Source organism: Salvelinus namaycush, chromosome 40, assembly GCF_016432855.1.
Source record: "Salvelinus namaycush isolate Seneca chromosome 40, SaNama_1.0, whole genome shotgun sequence".
Taxonomy (NCBI): domain Eukaryota; kingdom Metazoa; phylum Chordata; class Actinopteri; order Salmoniformes; family Salmonidae; genus Salvelinus; species Salvelinus namaycush.
The window spans coordinates 14,032,118-14,044,617 of record NC_052346.1 but is presented as its reverse complement, the minus strand read 5'-3'; the positions used below and the strand labels follow the sequence as shown (position 1 = coordinate 14,044,617).

Sequence of the window (12,500 nt, the reverse complement as noted above, 5' to 3'; positions counted from 1 at the left end):
ACATCTTGGCGGAGGTAATTCTGACCTCTTCTTCTTGCTCAGGGAAGAGCGGGGGCTGATAACCCATCGAACACTCGAAAGGTGAGAGACCAGTGGCTGAGGAGTGTTGCGGGCGTATTCCACCCACACGAGTTGCTGGCTCCAGGTAGTGGGGTTGGCAGAGACGAGGCAACGAAGAGTTGTCTCCAGGTCCTGATTAGCTCACTCCGACTGGCCGTTAGATTGGGGGAGAAACCCAGAGGACAGGCTGGCCGACGACCCAATGAGTGTGAAGGACGCCTTCCAGAACCAGGACAAGAACTGAGGACCACAGTTGGAGCTTGGGGAGGGGAATGAAATGGGCAGCTTTGAAAACCTGTCCACCACCGTAAGGATAGTGGTGTTGCCATCAGATGGAGGGAGACCAGTGACGAAGTCCAGGGATATATGTGACCAGGGACAGTGAGTGACAGGAAGTTGAAGGAGGCCAGCCAGAACATGCCATGAAGTCTTATTCTGAGCACAGACAGTGCAGGCAGGGTGACGAACGCGGAGACATCAGGAACCATGGTAGGCCACCAAAAGTGTTGTCACACAAAGGCCAGGTTCTGAAGGGAGCCAGGGTGGCAGGCAAGCTTGGAGGAATGAGCCCATTCCAGGACCGGGGAGAGGGCAGTGTCTGGGACAAACTTCCAGTTAGCCAGGCCCCCCCCACGGGCCTGGTTCTCTATTCCCCAGATGAGTGTAGCCGCTAGACACGAGGTAGGAAGGATGGTCTTGGAGTCCGAGGGTGTAGCAGCGGGGCTATAGCGGTGTGAAAGTGCATCCAGCTTAACATTCTTGGACCCCGGGCAATAGGAGATGGTAAAGTTGAACAGAGTGAAAAGCAGGGCCTATCGAGCTTGCCTGGAGTTGAGACGATTGGCGGTGCAGAGATATTCCATGTTCTTGTGATCCATCCACACAATGAATGGATGTTCCGCCCCCTCTAACCAGTACCTCCACTCCTCCAATGCCATCTTCACCACAGTAGTTCTCGATTTCCAACATCATAAGTCCTTTCTGTGGCATTAAGACAATGGGAAAAGAAGGTGCAGGGATGCAGCTTTAGGTCCAGGGCAGAACGCTGGGACAGGACAGCCCCCACTCCCATGTCCAAAGCGTTGACCTCCACCACGAACTGATGGGACCAGTCCGGATGGATTAATATGGGATCTGTGGTGAAGCGGTGCTTTAGGTCCAGGAACACCCGGTCAGCAGCTGGGGATCACGTGAACGGGACCTTGGGAGAGGTGAGTGCTGAAAGGGGGGAAGCCAGGGTGCTGTAATCCAGTATAAAACGGCAATAGAAATGGGAAAATCCCAGGAAGCGTTGCAGCTGCCCTCTGGAAGTGGGTTGAGGCCAATCCATCACCGCTCTCACCTTCCCGGGATCCATCTGCACATTACCAGCAGTGATGATGTATCCTAGGAAGGAGATGGTGGAGCGATGGAATTCGCATTTTTCTGCTTTAACAAAAAGCTGGTTCTCCAGGAGACGCTGGAGGACTTGTTAGACATGGAGAATGTGTTCTTGAGCTGCGCGGGAAAAGGATGTCGTCGAGGTAGACGAACACAAACCGGTTCAACATGTTGTGGAGAACGTTGTTAACCAGGGCCTGGAACACCGCAGGAGCGTTGGTCAGACCGAACGGGATCACCAGGTATTCGCAGTATCCGCTAGCCGAGTTGAAGGCTGTCTTCCACTCCGTCACCTTCCCGTATCCGCACCAGATGGTAGGCGTTCCGCAGTTCTTAACCGTGATGTCATTAAGGCCCCGGTAGTCTATGCACAGGCGCAGGGTTTTGTCCCTCTTCTCCACAGAGGGGGAGGCAGAAGGACGGGTACACATTGCAGCCAGGGAGTCCTTGATGTACGTTTCCACAGCCTTGGTCTCCGGACCCAACAGAGCTGGAAACCTTGCTGAAAACCTTCCAGAGGTCCTGGTACTCCGCGGGAACGGCGGAAAGGTCCGAGGCTTCTTACGAGCCCACAGGAAGAAGTCCCGGGGCAGGCTGCACCGACTTCAGGCAATGAGCGTGGCAGAACGGGCTCCTGCCCATGATAGCACCAGCAGTCCAGTTGATAAGGGGATTGTGTCGCTGGAGCCATGAAAACCCCAATACCACAAGTACCTGAGTAGACTTGATGAGCATGAAGGAACGTGTTGAATGGGAAGCCGGGGTGGCCTGTAGAGACGCGCTGCTGACAGCAGGGTTACTGAGGGACTGGGAGGTTACCGTCGTGGCTGGTGGCCTAACAGACAATCTGCAGAATTGCTCCAGCAATGTATTCAAGGCACGGTCATGGCGTTCTGCCAAGGTCTGGAATCCTTCCATAAAACCTTGAAGTAACTCCTCGTGTCTCCCAATGATGGCTCCTTGGGAGGAGACGGCACTGCGGAGCTGGTCCGAGTCTCCTGGGTCAGTCATGGCCAGTTCGTACTAACACGAATCAGGATATGACCCAGATGAACACACAGGAGACGGAAGGTTCAATATACAGAGTAGTTTATTAAAACCACAGGAGACAGGCAAAGGGCAGGTCGAGGACAGGCAGAGGTTCGTAACCAGGTCTGAGTCTGATAGGTACAGGGTGGCAGGCAGGCTCAAGGTCAGGACAGGCAAAAGTTTGTAAACCAGGTCAGAGTCAGATAGGTACAGGACGGCAGGCAGGCTTGGGATCAGGACAGGAAGAATAGGTCGGAACCGGAAGGACAAGAAAACAGGGACTAGAGAGAACTGGCCATGACTGACCCAGCAGACTCGGACCAGTTCCGCAACGCCATCTCCTCCCAAGGAGACACCATTGGAAGGCACAATGAGTTGCTTCGTGGTCTTATGGAAGGGTTCCAGACCTTGGCCGAACTCCATGTCCAAATGTTGAACACATTGCTGGAGCAATTCCAGGCGTTGTCTGTTAGACAGCTACCACGACGGTAACCTCCCAGCCCCCCAGTAACCCGTCTGTTAGCAGCGCCGCCTCCCCGGTCACCCCGCCTCCCCGGGAACCTCGCTTACCTCCCCTGGAACGCTTTGATGGAGAGTCGGACACCTGTTGTGCGTTTCTCGCTCAGTGTTCCCTCATCATCGAGCTGCAGCAACTTCTCCTTCCCCTCGGAACGCTCTAACATAGGGCACCTCATCACGCTGATGTCTGGGAGGGCTCTCGCCTGGGCTACGGCAGTATGGGAACAACAGTCGGCCGTATGCTTCAGTCCGGAGGACTTTGTGGTGGAGGCAAATAATTGTCCGGGAGAGTGGACAGCTCCATTGTCCGGGAGAGAGGCTGCCCTGAAGTTACTCCAGCTTTGGCAAGACTCCTACAGTGAGGCAGACTATGCGGTGGATTTCTGCACGTTGGCAGCTGAGAGTGCCTGGAACCCAGAAGCGTTGTTCGACATGTTCCTGCACGGAGTATCGGAGGAAGTAAAGGACGAGCTTGCAGCCCAGGAACTACAGACGTATCTTGACTCGCTCATAGCCTTGACCATTCGGATCGACGGGCGACTACGGGAATGTAGGAAGTAGAGGAGATTCGGTTTCACTCACGGATTCTACCTTACCTCCGAGGCATCCTCGAAGTCCCAGACGGCTCTGTTGCCGAGAGAACCAGAGGCTACCCGAGTTCCCCCAAGAGTCTCCGAAGACTCCCGATTCACCTCTTCCCGAGCCGATGCAACTAGGCAGAGCTAGAATGTCTCCAGCTGAAGGGCTATACAGGCTTCACATTAAGAGTTACCTGTATTGCGAGACTACTGGTCATTTTGTCTCCACCTGTCCACTAAAAGACCAAGCTCACCGGTAGGAGCGAGTACCCTGGTGGGCAATACGGAGAACTTTTCCTCTCGCCTTACTCGCATCCCTTTTCATGTCATTTTGCTGTGGGGGAACCAGACGAAATCTCTCCGGGTACTCATTGACTCTGGGGCCGATGAGAGTTTTATGGACGCTACCCTGGCTTCTGAGCTGAACATCCCCACTCAGCCCCTCTCCATTCCCATGGACGTTAGAGCACTGGACGGGTGCTCTATAGGCCGGGTCACCCACAATACCACCCCCACCAACCTACGTGTGTCAGGGAACCACAGCGAGATGATCCAATTCCTGCTCATTAAGTCTCCTCACGTTCCCGTGGTATTGGGATTCTCCTGGCTCCAGCGACATAATCCCCTCATTGACTGGTCTGCTGGTGCCATCATGGGCTGGAGCCCGTTCTGCCATGCCCATTGCCTGAAGTCAGCGCAGCCTGCCCCGGGACATCTTCCCGGGGGCTCGGAAGTTGCCCCGGACCTCTCCACCATTCCCGCAGTGTACCAGGACCTTCAGTAAGGCCCGGCCACTTCGCTTCTGCCGTACCGACCATATGACTGGAGGATTGACCTTCTCCCAGGCACCACTCCGCCCCGGGGACGACTGTACTCTCTGTCGGGTCCGGTGACCATTGCTATGGAGACCTACATTGAGGACTCCCTAGCTGCAGTGTTCATCTGTCCTTCTGATTGACAAAACTTGACAAAATATTGACAAAACCCTGTGCCCGTGCAGCAACTACCGGGGTCTCAAGGACATCACGGTGAAGAAACGCTACACGCTACCCCTCATCTCCTCGGCCTTCGAGCCACTCCAGGGTTTCACAGTGTTCTCCTAGCTGGAACTACAGAACACCTACCACCTGGTGCGGATACGGGAAGAGGACGAGTGGAAGACTGCCTTCAGCCTTCAACATGGCCAGCGGTCACTATGAGTATCTGGTCATGCCATTCGGCCTTAGCAACGCCCCTGCTATGTTCCAGGCTCTGGTTAATGATGTTCTCCGCGACATGTTGAACCGGTTCGTCTTTGTCTACCTTGATGACATCCTCATCTTCTCCCGCTCCGCCCAAGACCGGTCCTCCATGTCCGACAGGTTCTCCAACACCTCCAGGGGAATCAGCTTTTTGTAAAAGCAGAGAAGTGCGAGCCTGCCACCCGGGCTCCCGGTGGACCCTGTCCTTTTGGTGGCCTACCATGGTGTGCTTTTGGTGGCCTACCATGGGTTGAGGGTTGAGGATCAGCGGGGTGGAGATGTTGTTTCCTTCCTTCACCACCTGGGGGCGGCCCGTCAGAAAGTCCAGGACCCAGTTGCACAGGGCGGAGTTGAGAACCAGGGTCTCGAGTTTAATGACGAGTTTGAAGGGTACTATGGTGTTAAATGCTGAGCTGTAGTCAATGAACAGTTATTCCTCTTGTCCAGATGGGATAGGGCAGTATCCAGTATGATGGCGATTGCATCGTCAGTGGACCTATTGGGGCAGTAAGCAAATTGGAGTGGGTCTAGGGTATCAGGTAGGGTGGAGGTGATATGATCCTTGACTAGTCTCTCAAAGCACTTCATGATGACAGAAGTGAGTGCAATGTAGCGATAGTCATTTAGTTCAGTTCCCTTAGCTTTCTTGGGAACAGGAACAATGGTGGCCATCTTGAAGCATGTGGGGATAACAGACTGGGATAGGGATTGATTGAATATGTCAGTAAACACACCAGTCAGCTGGTCTGCGCATGCTCTGAGGATGCAGCTAGGGATGCCGTCTGAGCCGGCAGCCTTGCGAGGGTTAACACGTTTAAACAGTTTACTCATGTTGGCCACGGAGAAGGAGAGCCCACAAGCTTTGGTAGCAGGCCGTGTCAGTGGCACTGTATTGTCCTCAAAGCGAGCAAAGTAGTTTAATTTGTCTGGGAGCAAGACGTCGATGTCCGCGACGGGCGGGTTTTCTTTTTGTAATCCGTGATTGACTGTAGACCCTGACACATACGTCTCGTGTTTGAGCCGTTGAATTGCGACTGTACTTTCTCTCTATACTGACGCTTTGCTTCTTTGATTGCCTTGCGGACGGAATAGCTACACTCTTTGTATTCGGTCATGTTTCCGGTCGCCTTGCTATGATTAAAAGCGATGGTTCGCGCTTTCAGTTTTGAGCGAATGCTGCCATTAACTTCTTATGGCTGCAGCCCGACGTCGGTACACTTATGACAACAGCCAGCTCAAGTGGAGGGCGCGAAATTCAAAATATATATTTTTTAAATATTTAACTTTCACACATTAACAAGTCCAATACAGCATATGAAAGGTACACATCTTGTGAATCCAGCCAACATGTCCGATTTTTAAAATGTTTTACAGCGAAAACACCACGTATATTTATGTTAGCTCACCACCAAATACAAAAGAGGACAGACATTTTTCACAGCACAGGTAGCATGCACAAAGCCAATCTAACTAACCAAGAACCAACCAAACTAACCAAGAAACAACTTCATCAGATGACAGTCTTATAACATGTTATTCAATAAATCTATGTTTTGTTCGAAAAATGTGCATATTTCAGGTATAAATCATAGTTTACATTGCAGCTACAATCAGAAGTTGCACCGAAAGCAGACAGAATAATTACAGACACCAACGTCAAATACCTAATTACTCATCATAAAACATTTCTGAAAAATACATAGTGTACAGCAATTGAAAGACAGGCATCTTGTGTTTCCAGACAATATTTCCGATTTATCAAGTGTTTTACAGCGAAAACACAATATAGCGTTATATTAGCTTAGCACAATAGCCAGAAAGACAAGCCATTTCCCAGTAGCAAAAGTAAGCGATCGTAACAAACAAGCAAAATATATATAATTTTTGACTAACCTTGATTTTCTTCCTCAGATGACAGTCCTATAACATCAGGTTATACATACACTTATGTTTTGTTCGAAAATGTGCATATTTAGAGCTGAAATCAATGGTTACACCGTGTGCTAACTTAGCTACTTTTCCCCACTACGTCCGGATTTTTCCTGACACTTTTTCTGACACACATATTCTGACCAAATAGCTATTCATAAACATAACTAAAAAATACATGTTGTATAGGAAATGATAGATCCATTAGTTCTTAATGAAATCGCAGTGTTAGAATTCTAAAAAATAACTTCATTATGATATGCAGCTTCGGTATAGCTAGAGTACCCAAACGTTGGCCGCCCACGACTAGTTCACATGCACGACAGATATATGAAATAGCATCATAAAATGTTTCTTACTTTTGCTGATCTTTCATCAGAATGTTGGACAAGGTGTCCTTTGTCCAGAACAGTCGTTGTTTGGAATTAGAACGTTCATTTTCCCTCTTCATTTCGCACGCGCGCTAGCCTGGTGGCAAGAATCGCTCCATCGTCAACAAAGTCAGAGAACGGAACACGGCAAAACTCCCGAAAAATTTTCAATAATCTGATTAAACTATATTGAAAAAACATACTTTACGATGATATGGTCACATGTATCAAATAAAATCAAAGCCGGAGATATTGGTCGTCCATAACGGCAGCTAAACAGAAGGCAATCCCACTGTCCAGCGCGCGCTCCTCAGAGTACCGGAAATGAGGGACACGTCATACAAAGAGCCTGTATTCAACGTCAGACCAAGATAAACATGAAATTTCTTCTCTCACCACCTCTTGACACCCAGGGGAAGGTGTATGAAGTGCACGTAGACTCTTACGTATCATGCCCATGTATAGGCAGGGAGTAGAAGAGAGCCTCGGTTTCAGACATTCCACTTCCTGGTCAGGAAGTGTGCTGCAGAATGACTTCTGTTTCACTCAGAGAAATAATTCAAACGGTTTTAGAAACTAGAGAGTGTTTTCTATCCAATAGTAATAATAATATGCATATTGTACGAGCAAGAATTGAGTACGAGGCCGTTTGAAATGGGCACATTTTATCTGGCTACTCAATACGCCCCCTGCAGCCCAAACAGGTTAATCCACGGTTTCTGGTTAGGTAAGGATTTAATAGTCACAGCGGGTACGACATCTCCGATGCACTTGCTAATAAACTCGCTCACCGAGTCAGCATATACTGTACATCAATGTTGTTGTCTCTATCCAGAACATATCCCAGTCCACGTGATCGAAGCAATCTTGAAGCGTGGAATCCGATTGGTCAGACCAGCGTTGTATTGACCTGAGCACGGGCGTTTCCTGTTTTAGTTTCTGTCTATAGGCTGGGAGCAACAAAATGGATTCATGGTCAGAAGACAGGGCGCGGGAGGGCTTTGTATGCATCGCGTAAGTTCCAGTAGCAATTATCCAGAATTCTGCCAGCTCGTGTCGCGCATTCGATATGCTGATAGAATTTGAGAGTATTGTTCTTAGGTTAGCTTTGTTAAAATCCCCAGCTACAATAAATGCAGCCTCAGTATGTATGGTTTCCAGTTTACTAGAGTCCAGTGAAATTCTTTCAGGTCCGTCGAGGTATCTGCTTGGGGGGGATATACACAGCTGTGACTATAATCGAAGAGAATTCTCTTGGAAGATAATGCGGTTGGCATTTGATTGTAAGGAATTCTAGGTCAGGTGAACAAAAGGACTTGAGTTCCTGTATGTTGTTATGATCACACCATGAGTCATTAATCATAAGGCATATACCCCCACACTTCTTCTTACCAGAGAGATGTTTGTTTCTGTCAGCGCGATGCATGAAGAAACCGGGTGGCTGTACCGACTCTGACAACGTATCCCGTTCCATGTTTCTGTGAAACAGAATGTTACAATCTCTGATGTCTTTCTGGAAGGCAACTTGTGCCCTGATTTCGTCCACCTTGTTATCTAGAGATTGGACATTGGCGATTAATATGCTCGGAAGCGGTGGATGGTGTGCCCGCCTGAGTCTGACCAGTAGGCCGCTCCATCTGCCTCTCCTGCGGCGACCATGTTGTTTTGGGTCGGCCTCTGGGAGAAGATTGCATGTCCAGGGTCTAGGTCCGAAACAAAGGATCCGCTTCAGGAAAGATGTATTCCTAGTCGTAATGATGGTAAGTTGCTCGCTTTTATATCCAATAGTTATTCCCGGCTGTATGTAATGACACTTGAGATTTTCTGGGCTAACAATGTCAGAAATAATACATAAAAAAACAAATAACTGCATAGTTTTCTAAGGACCTGAAGCGAGGTGACCATCTCGTGATTACAGCTTTGAGTCATCTAGGGTATGTCTGTATCTACTTCGCACATCTGGATTATTATAATTATTTCCCTCCCATTCTTCTTATAAGATTTTCTCAAGCCTTGCGGTCAGATGCCAAGCAGTTGCCATACCAAGCGGTGATGCAGCCGGTCAAGAAGTTCTCAATGGTGCAGCTGTATACATTTTTGAAGATCTGAGGCCCATGCCAAAACTTTTCAACCTCCTGAGGGGGAAGAGGTGTTGTTGTGCCCTCTTCACGACTGTGTTAGTGTGTGTGGACCATGATAATTCCTTAGTGATGTGGACATCAAGGAATTTGAAGCTCTCTCACCAAGGAATTTGAAGTGCTCCACTACAGCCCCATCGATGTGGATGAGGGTGTGCTCGGCCCTCCGTTTCCTGTAGTCCACGATCAGCTCCTTTGTCTTGCTGATGTTGAGGAAGAGGTTGTTGTCCTGGCAGCACAATGCCAGGTCTCTGACCTCCTTCTTGTAGGCTGTCAGTCTTAGATTTTTTTTAAATCTCTCCTCTAATCCCTCCCTTTACCCAAAACCCTGGAACTCAGCTCAGATTCCAGCAGATTCCCCCAATGAGAGAACCCAGGGGGAGGGTATGAATGTTTCAACACGGCTGATTGGTTTAGAGTTCGGTATCCCCTCCTCTCTTGAGGAATTTTCTTAGAGGAGTTGTTTCCACAGTACATTCGCTCACATACACTCTGTTATACAAGAGGAACGGTACACTGAGTGTGTATAGGGTGTGTAGAGTGTGTGTGTGTGTTTGTAGTGTGTGCAAATTTGTGTGTGTTTAGTCTACTCAGTAGTCTAGAAGAGGGACAAATCAAAATGAGGACAGCAAGTGTACAAGAGCAGGTCAGTGAAGTGTTTCTTTCTCTCTCTCTGTCACTCTGTTCTATATTGTTCCAATGTAGAAGTAGTGTGTGTGTGTGTGTGTGTATCGTGCCTTGCTGTCTACCACCATGTTGTGAAAGCTTGTTGCTGCTTTTGAAATGTCGGACTGACTGTCCCTCGCTAGCTGAACAGTTACTGTTTTCTCCCTCTCTCCTCTACCTCCCTCTCCATTTCCTTCAACTCACTCCCTCGTTCATATCCCCTTCTCCTCACCCTACTGCTCTCTCACTCTCTCTCTCTTTCTCGCCTTTTCTCCCTCTTCTCCTCACCAGTACATGTGCCGTCTTTATTGGTAACGTTGTTATTTGCCACATTTGTAGAACAGATTCAACGTTTCAAAGACTACACCAAGTCTCTTTGTTGTTGTAGGTGATATAAGACATTACACAGTTCTGCTGGGCTACTCTCCTAACAAAACAATCATAGCTGAGTTTCATAACCTCTGTCTCCCTCTCTCTGCTCTACACATCCTGTTTCTGAATACATATTAACTATGGTGGGGCAGTTAGCCCCTGGCTGGATGACTAGGTCTAGTCTGACTGTACTGACTAGCTCTCTGTCTTGTCATTCTGTCTAGTTTGATCAGTCATTATATTTGATCAGTCATTATGTTTGATCAATCATTATGTTTGATCAATCACTATATTTGATCAGTCATTATGTTTGATCAGTCATTATGTTTGATCAGTCATTATGTTTGATCAATCACTATATTTGATCAGTCATTATGTTTGATCAATCACTATATTTGATCAGTCATTATGTTTGTTCAGTCATTATGTTTGATCAGTCATGATATTTGATCAGTCATTATGTTTGATCAGTCATTATGTTTGATCAGTCATTATATTTGATCAGTCATTATGTTTGATCAATCTTTATATTTGATCAGTCATTATATTTGATCAGTCATTATGTTTGATCAGTCATTATATTTGATCAGTCATTATGTTTGATCAGTCATTATGTTTGATCAGTCATTATATTTGATCAGTCATTATGTTTGATCAGTCATTATATTTGATCAGTCATTCATCCAAATAGGAAAACTGTAACAGTCACTGTCAACATTTGGATTAAATCATGAAACGGTGCATGCTCTCATTCCCCCCCCCCCCCCCACACACACACACACACACACACACACACACACACACACACACACACACACACACACACACACACACGCACACACACACACACACACACACACACACACACACACACACACACACACACACACACACACACACACACACACACATCCTTGTGGGAACTAAATGTATTTTTGCATTCAAAATCCTATTTTCCCTAACCCCTAACTCCTAACCCCTAACTCTAACCCTATCCCTAATTGTAACCCTAATTGTAACCCTAAACCTAACCCCTAAGATTCACATAGTCATTGTCCTCATGGGGACGTGGGAAATGTCCCCACGAGGGAGAATTTTCCTTGTTTTACTATCCTTGTGGCAACTTTTGGCGATTTCAGGTCCCCACACGCATGCACCCACACACACAGGTGGTTTCAGCTCAGAGAGATCAAGCCAACATGTAAACTCAAACCACCTGCTGGAAAGTAGAATACAGTGTGTGTGTATATGTGTGTATGTGTGTGTGCGTGTGTGTGTGTGTGTGTGTGTGTGTGTGTGTGTGTGTGTGTGTGTGTGTGTGTGTGTGTGTGTGTGTGTGTGTGTGTGTGTGCGTGTGCGTTGGAAAGATGTGTTCCTTCAAAGAAGTACAATGAAGCCTTGTATTACAGCCAGCAGGACTCAGCTCTGGTGATAATGACGATTACTCCCCTTCTCCCTCTCTCTGTCTCTCTGTCTCTCTCTCTCTCTCTCTCTCTCTCTCTCTCTCTCTCTCTCTCTCTCTCTCTCTCTCTCTCTCTCTCTCTCTCTCTCTCTCTCTCTCTCTGTCTCTCTCTCCCTCTCTGTTTCTCTCTCTCCCTCTCTCTGTCTCTCTCTCTCTCTCTCTCTGTCTCTCTTTCTCTCTGTCTCTCTCTCATTCTCTCTCTCTCTCTGTCTCTCTCTCCTTTTCTCTCCCTCTCTGTCTCTCTCTCTCTCTCCCTCTCTCTCTCTCTCTCTCTCTCTCTCTCTCTCTCTCTCTCTCTCTCTCTCTCTCTCTCTCCTTCTCTCTCCCTCTCTGTCTCTCTCTCTCCCTCTCTGTCTCCCTCCCACTCTGTCTCTCCCTCTCTCTCTCTCTCTCTCTCTCTCTCTTTCTTTCTTTCTTTCTTTCTTTCTTTCTTTCTTTCTTTCTTTCTTTCTTTCTTTCTTTCTTTCTTTCTTTCTTTCTCTCTTTCTTTCTTTCTTTCTTTCTTTCTCTCTCTCTCTCTCTCTCTCTCTTTCTCTCTCTCTCCCTCTCTTTCACTCTCTCTCTCTTTCTCTAGTGTTGAAATGATTAGATAATAAACAGCTTTAGTGTAGGCAGAGACAGAGGTGTCACAGACCACTCTTTCACTCTGTTGCTCTCTCTCTCTCTGTCATCTGTGCTAGGCGGAGGTTGGCACCACATTGACTGTAAATGCCATGTTGTGTCCACAAATCTCTTCTCACTTATCTTTATGGTGC

At 47.9% G+C, this 12,500-nt stretch overlaps 1 protein-coding gene across 2 annotated transcripts in view; it reads left to right on the top strand.

Annotated features, from left to right (window-relative positions):
• The first annotated feature begins 9,735 nt into the window (after positions 1-9,735).
• The window catches only part of LOC120033304 (phospholipase D1-like), a 22,933-nt gene continuing 20,168 nt past the window's right edge, over positions 9,736-12,500 (top strand). For both annotated transcript variants that reach the window (XM_038979585.1, XM_038979584.1), the window contains exon 1: positions 9,736-9,891. The gene's annotated coding sequence lies outside the window, so the exon portion shown is untranslated. The remainder of the gene's footprint in view (positions 9,892-12,500) is intronic.